The 6909-nt window shown below is 48.8% G+C and overlaps 1 long non-coding RNA gene across 2 annotated transcripts; it reads left to right on the top strand.

Moving 5' to 3' along the window:
• Window positions 1-1041: 1041 nt before the first annotated feature.
• Window positions 1042-6011, top strand: LOC118013159. Of its 2 annotated transcripts, none has more exons than XR_004679939.1 (3): window positions 1042-1116; window positions 3416-3541; window positions 5717-6011. It is a non-coding gene; the product is annotated as an uncharacterized LOC118013159 (long non-coding RNA). The 2 variants fall into 2 exon arrangements; XR_004679940.1 differs by having other exon boundaries at window positions 3416-3545.
• The last annotated feature ends 898 nt before the right edge of the window (window positions 6012-6909 follow it).

Genomic DNA, 6909 nt, shown 5'->3' with positions numbered 1-6909 from the left:
CCCTTCCCTAGTCAAGTCTCTGGAGGGGAACGCAGCAGAGAAATCAGCCCATACTGCTTGGACTTCAGACAGACAGAACTGTGAGATTATGAATGCCTGTTATTTAAAACCACTAAACTTATGGTAATTTGCTGGACGTCATAGAAAGTAAATACAGGTCCTCATCCACATGCCAAACATTGAGGTAAAGACATGCCCTATGTTATCTCATTTAATTCCCGTAGCGACACTTGACGGCATCACCATGTCCGTTGATAGAACAAGGAAACAGGGACCTGGCTCAATGGACCAAAGCAGCAAAGCTTCCTTAAATCCTGCAAATGTCACCCTCACTGTATTTGAATCTGTAAGACATCCCCAAGCGATGTTCTTCCCCCTGCGTTGCTATGTCTGTCCTTATAATTTTAATGATACAGGCTGATGCTGGTGCGCTGTGGAAGTATTTTGATCCAAACCATTTGGTTTCTTACAAGTATGAGCCACTGAGGACATGATTCTCCATTTAATTGTGCTTTTGAAGAATCTAACTCAGCCCTGAATATTAAAATGATTAAGCTTAAACTCTTTCACAAAATGCAAATGAAATTAAGCTCTGTCCTTCCTTCTTTTTTTTTTTTTTTAGATATGGGAGTCTTTTGACTATAATTCTAGTACTTCCTTTTTTTTTTTTTTTAAAGATTTTATTTATTTATTTGACAAAGATAGAGAACACAACTAGGCAGAGTGGCAGGCAGGGAGAAGCAGGCTCCCCGCTGAGCAGGGAGCCCGATGCGGGGCTCGATCCCAGGACCCTGGGATCACGACCTGAGCCAAAGGCAGATGCTCAACCATCTGAGCCACCCAGGCATCCCTCTGTCCTTCCTTTTTAAAAGATGAAGAGTGTGCATGAAGGCGCTGGCTTGGTGCTCCCACCTCGTCCTGCCCGGCCTTACGCTACTCTCCCCGGGCCCCTACCCCTCACCTGGAGAGGGTTTATTGACTTGCTTTATTGGCTTCATCGCTTAGTTCCTACCTAAACTCCAATCTCCCTCCCAGGCTAGGAAAACAAAACACTGATGGATCTGTGGCTTGAAGATTATAATCAAGTCAGCTTGCTGCTGGACTCCTTCCGAACAGGTGAGTGAGAATTTGTTTTCCTTGTGACAACATCTTTACCTTGTAGTCAAGTTCCATGTATTGAATTACGATCTGGCCCCATCATGCATTCCTTCAAGGAATTACTCTATATTTAGAACTGTCAGAAAGCCAATCTTTCTCCATCAAAACACAAGATTTCCAGAGAGGTTACATAAATGTGCCCTTGCCCCCACATGGGAGAGCAGAGAAGGCAGAGTGAAAATTGCAGAAAGAATTGAAGACAGAGTGGAGGGCAGGGTGTCTGTGTGGGCATGAACTAGAATATGAAGGTAAGATGGAAAATGGCATTACACTGAAACGAAGGGAGAAGCTCAGACAGAATTGAGAAACATAAAACAACTTTCACTAGACAACGAGTAAGGAAGAAAATTCAGGACAAACGACAAGTGCATAAGACCTAGCAGCAAGGGAACAGGGAACCTGAGAAGATTTGATGTCTCTGAGTTTTATTTCTCTGCAGCAAGGGTCTTACAGATGCTTTGTAGGAAGAAGCCACAAAGTATCTCAGAGATTTTTGCTGTGCGGGAGTCAAATCATCAGAGATTTGGGAAAATCAGATGAAGGTAATAAAAAGTATGACAATGATAATATAATATTGAACATTCAACATACTGTCGAATGGATTTAATCCTAACAGAAATCTCCTAAAGCTCTTGCTATTATTATGCCCATTTTAGAGACAGGGACGTTGAAGCACTGAGAACTTAAGTAATTTGCCCAAGAGGAGGGCAGGGACAGGGACAGTGAGGAGACCAGGGTGGCAGGAATGCAGGAAGCAAATGGGAAAAGAGGAAAAAGGCACCAGGAGGAGCAGCAAGACAAGATTCTGGAGGGTCTCAGCGGCCATTGCAGGAAATGCGGCTTTCATGCTGAGGGAGACGGTAAACCACCGAGGGTCCTGAGCAGAAGAGTGATGCGATTCAACTCGCATTTATGAATCATTCTCGGGGGCCTGGGTGGCTCAGTCGTTAAGCGTCTGCCCTTGGCTCAGGTCATGATCCCAGGGTCCTGGGATCGAGCCCCGCATCGGGCTCCCTGCTCAGCGGAAAGCCTGCTTCTCCCTCTCCCACTCCCCCTGCTTGTGTTCCTGCTCTCGCTATCTCGGTCTCTGTTAAATAAATAAGTAAATCTTTAAAACTCATCCTTCTGGCTGCGAGGGTGAGAAGCGCTGATGAGCAGGGCTGGGGGCGGGGGGCGAGGTGTGGATGTCAAGAGCGGAGCCACCACAGTAACCCCAGGAGGGGCCGGGGGGCCTGGTCGCGAGATGGGTGCCCGGCCCAGGCTGGCTGTCTCGATCGGGCCCCCAGCTCTCTGCTGACTCAGGGTAGAGCGGGCGAGCTCAGCGACGGTACATGCAGTTCCTCGATTCCCCCTTCGTGACAATGTCCTCGTGTGGTGAATGTGGGGGAGTGGCTTCTACACTTCGGTAAGCTCGCGGTCAACCCATGAGACTGAACATGACGTTGCATGGTTCACAAAGCAGTTTCACGTCAACTGTTTTGGAAACAGCCCAGTAAGGTAAGTGTGTCGGTCCCGTCCTGCTCCTGCCACTTGACAGGAGAGGGGACGGACACGCTGAACACACAGCTTAGCCCGTCCAGTGTCACAGGACTGGGGGTCAGAGGCCGGTCCTTTCTCCCCTGAGCCCAGCTCCGCAGCCAAGCTTGCGAGGACCATCTTGAGATGAGACTGGGGAAGGAGGCGACAGCTTCCATCTTCCGGGATGAAGACTTCGGTGGGAAAGTGAGCACTCGACGATGCTCTGGGCTTGGGAGGGACGCCTGCCTCCCGTAACTACCACACTTGGAGCTCAGCCTTTCAGTGAGGCGCCTTAAAAGTTCAACTTCGATAAAAGTTGCAAATCACTATAGAGAAGATGTGGGAAGATGAAGAAAAACCCAATAAACTGAAATCTCATACAGTCAGATGCAACAAGGGCTTTCCGTTTATAAGGTGTTTTAAGGTTCGAGACAGAAGAGCCTTTGAGAAAGAGTTTCAAAGCGTTTCCTCTGCTCACTGCAGATTCAAGAATCAGCAAAACATCCACAGCCTATTAGCTTTGATTTCCAGTTCATGAAAACCCATCATTTTTTTTCTTTTTGTTCAATATGTAGCGCCACTGACTCCGCCTTTATAAGCTTTCCTGCAAGTTAAATAGACGATTTCCCCCCTAAGGACAGGGCCAAGATGAAGGGGAGGTACTCGCCTTGCACAAAATTTAGGGGCTGGGCATTCAAAAACTGGCAATCAAAATAATATTTTCGCATGATTTTTTTAGAACTCTAAATGCCAACTCCACCCTGAACAAAACATCAGAATGTGAAATGCAGGCTGTTGTCAGTGTTTCCAGTAGGAGTGACTCCTCCTTTGGCCTCAGGCTTCAGCACGGCTCAGCATGGCTCTGGTAAGTGGTACCCGCTCTGATCTCTCATGCTGCAATATTCTTTCTGCACGTCGTATTCCGTACAAGCCAGGGCGCTTTCCCACGCATCAGGCCCAAAGAGGAAGAGGAAGAACAGAGACCCCGCAAGCACTGTGTCTTGCAGCGTATCTCGGGCGCGACACGATTTGCCTTTAATTGGTTACATCTCCCTGAAGCTACAAAACGCAGCCTGCCCTCACCGTCCTCTCCAGCCCGCAGAGGAACCCCCGCCAGCGCGGCCTCCTCCTGGCCTGGGGGCTGAGACGCGCTGCGAGGCGGGGCGGCCCCGCCTGGCTACTGCTGTCCATGCGGGCGATCCGGACGGGATGGCGGGTGGCTTTGGCGTGAACACGGCCACGCGGCACGAGGCTATGACTGTGAGGCAGGCTTATACCTAGCACGATGGCTCGAGCCATTAATTGCAGGGTAGCTTTTCCTCTTGAGATGCTGCTGATTAAAACGTGTATACACTCTGTTGGAAAATAACTTCAGGGCGATGTGAAAACAGCAAAGAGAGATCTCAAACAAATACCTCTGAAAGAGAGGGCATTTTTGTGAAGCGGAGAAGACTTGGATTCTTGCCCTGCTGGGAGCCGAGCCTCCCGGGGCCATTTTGTGGTTGGCTGGGCCAGCTTTGCTGAAAGATAAAAGGGATGGAGAATGAAGGGAATCAGCTAAACTCTTCCGTAGCTAACAACCAGGATTTTCTCTGGAGTCGACTTTCTCCCTCATCTTTTGTAAGCACAGATACACGACTCAATGTGCTTTCATGAGACATGCATGGCCCTCACCGGTTAGCAGAATCCACACGCTCACCGGTTTCGCCGACCCCGCACACGTCTGCGGAGCCCCGCAGCAGGAGTGAGCTGGGCCTTTCTGGTCTCTGAAAACACACTAAAAGCTAGAGCTAGGTCACTCTCTTGGGGGCCGGTGGACGAGGTGGATGAGCATTGCCGAGCTGCTCACAGACGACATAAAATTCAAGATGTGGGGAAGCAGCCAGTGAGCCCCAACAGTGGCCCATCCTGCCTTCTCCTAGCTTGGGCCCCGCTCTTGGACATGAGCTCTGCGGACCGGCGTCATTAAGAGCCCCCGCGAGCTCGTTAGACTTGCAGACTCTCAGACCTGCTGAGTCCCAGTCTGCGCTGTGACTAGACCTGGGTAATTCTTATCCCCAGGAAAGTTTGAAAAGTTCCGGTCCAAGACCGTGGTGCCCAGCAGCCTGGGCCTTCAAAGCCATCCTTGCGAGTGGGAGGAAATATCAGAAGAGCGGCCTGACGACCGGCCACCGGCAGCAAGTGCGGAGCAGATGTGAGCCATTACAAATGTGACAGCCCTTCTCAGCAAGAAGGCACGTGCCGGGGTGGGTGGCTCCGTAGGCATGGATCCTTAGTAAAAGGGAGACTTCGTTGCAGGTTCAACCATTCTCAGATTTCTGGGAATTCTAGTGAAGGACATCCATCTCAGTGAGGGTCAGTGGAGGTCAAGGCTGGAAGACGCTGAGGACTGAGTAGCTGGGAAGGAGAAAGGAGAAGAAACATCCTTTGGTGTCTGCAGACCGGGTCATGCAGGACTTGGCGGGTGACAGTCCCTTGCATGTCACAGAGCCCTCCGGGTGGCTCATAGCTGCTGTCTTATTGACCGTTTTCACACTTTTTCTATCCGGATCCTTAAACTCTTGGGTTTATTTTGCAACGTCGAAGTCAACATAGGTCTCATACCAGCCAATCTCGATGGTGGTAACAGCAATCGCTTCCATTACGGAGCACCCACGTTATAGTAGGTGCCATCCCAGATGATTTGAGGTAGCTCTTTAAACCCACGTGGCCCCCAAAGGAGGCATTTCCCCATTTTATAAGTGAGGAACTTGAGACACAGGCACTACTATTTCAAATTCTGCCCCAAACCATTTGATTTGTCCTAATTTGTTTGAACGAATAGGCGAGGGTTCTTGCTGGCACCCCCTGCTGAGGTCAATCCATCTTCTCCACCACGTAACCTCCGGCCAACATCTTCGCTCATCTTTGCCATCTGTCCCCTGACCGTTGACTGGCCACATCTCGCCGTTGCCTGCCTTGTGGTAACCCTGGGCGCTTTCAAATACACTCTTTGCTTGCCTCCACCTTACTGAGGCAGACCACCTCTCTCCCCCCACAGACTAGTTCATGGGTTGTGTTGCTCTACCTTAAAGACCTGCTTTCTCTCTGGAGAATGACCCTCTGGCTAAGAAGAGCTGTTAGGTCTGGACTTCTTCCTTCTCTCCATGCCCCCTGTTCAGGTACGAAGCTTCTCTCAACTCCTGCTAAAAATTCATCAGCCCAGGTATACAGAATTTTGGCAGTGAAATGATCCTTAATGTAGGAAAAGAAAAGTTCTTTTATAGCAGCAAGTCAGTCCCCCATTAGGATCAACACGCTTGTCTCTTTCCTTGTTAACACAGGTCCGTCCTCGAAGATCTAGGAATCCTGGAATAACCGAGAGCAGTATGTTTCCAAGTTTCTCCATCAAGGCGGCAGAAGTTAGTACATCAGCACAGGAGAGAGGTAAGGGGTCTGGGAGCCTGCATCCCAAAGGGATCGGAAACAAATGTGAAACTCACTTTAAGCCTGAAGTTTAATCTTTAAAAAAGCGTGACTAGTCTTGCATAATGTTTCTTTGTTTTAATGTAAACACGATTTGAATTTCATACCAGATTAAATCACCTAAATGTTCACCTCCAAGTTTCTGGGTGAAGTGAAAACTCCTGGATGATGGGTTCTGTTTATCTTGTGGCATTTAGTATCCCGGGCATGTTGCCATATGGACAGCTCGACGCTCGGATATTGTGGTCCCCTGATGATTTTGCTGAATAACTATTTTGGGAACAGGACGGTCATTCAGAAAAGGACAAGTGTCTAAACACTGCCCTCACAGAAAACATAAGAGCGGTAGTGAATATAGCCGCTGTGGGGGCCCTGCAATCTAGGCATCTATTTCCAGCGAGCATCCAAGTTAGCCAGACTGAATCCGTGTCACCGAAGCAGGTGTTTCTGGTGAGCTGCTGACCCTCCCTGCGGCCACTCTGGAGACAAAACCTCCTACAGTACCTTGCTTCCCCTGATTCGTTGAGAAACATCACATATTCTCATTGTGAAGCACAGTGATGCCCAACAGACTTTATTAGTTATGTCTTTGAGTCTTGGCACCCTTGTAATTCTAATGGATGAAGCTATCTTTGGCTACGAAAGATTTTGCCAAATAAATGCCTTTGTCTTAAGGCACTTAAATAATTCTAGCTTCAAAATTAATGAAGAGATTATTGAAAACATCCTGACACTAATTTGGAAGACAATCTGCACATATATTTCTAT

Source organism: Mirounga leonina, unplaced genomic scaffold (assembly GCF_011800145.1).
Source record: "Mirounga leonina isolate KUSES-001 unplaced genomic scaffold, KU_Mleo_1.0 Mir_153, whole genome shotgun sequence".
NCBI classification, from domain to species: Eukaryota; Metazoa; Chordata; class Mammalia; order Carnivora; family Phocidae; genus Mirounga; species Mirounga leonina.
This window is presented reverse-complemented; position numbering and strand designations above follow the sequence as displayed.